The following is a 451-nucleotide window of genomic DNA, read 5'->3' on the forward strand; positions in this document are numbered from 1 at the left end:
TTTTCACTTTTTATTTCCTTTATTTTTTTCCCTTTCCTTCCATTTCTTTCCTTTCATTATTTTCCCTTTTCATTTTCCTCTTCCACTTCCTTTTACTTCCTTTTCATCTTCCCCCCCCCTCCTTTTTCTCTTTTCCTCTTTGTCTCTTTTCGTTTTCCTTTCCTCCTTTGCCATTTCCTTATCTTTCTCTTCACTTTTCTTCCCCACCATTTTTTTCTTTTTTCCTCTTTTTCCATTTTATTTTTTCTTTTCTTTTTCATCTCCTTTTTTCTTTTTTCATCTTCCTTTTTTCCTTCTTTCACATTTTTCATTTTCCTTTTTTTCCCTACCTTTCCTTTTCTCCTTTTTTCTTCTTTCTTTCTTCTTTCATTTTTTTCCTTGTATTCCCCATTTTTCCCTTTTTTCCCCCTTTCCCTCTTTTCTACTTCATTTCCATTTCTTCTTCTTTTTT

Source organism: Meleagris gallopavo, chromosome 6, assembly GCF_000146605.3.
Source record: "Meleagris gallopavo isolate NT-WF06-2002-E0010 breed Aviagen turkey brand Nicholas breeding stock chromosome 6, Turkey_5.1, whole genome shotgun sequence".
Taxonomy (NCBI): Eukaryota; Metazoa; Chordata; class Aves; order Galliformes; family Phasianidae; genus Meleagris; species Meleagris gallopavo.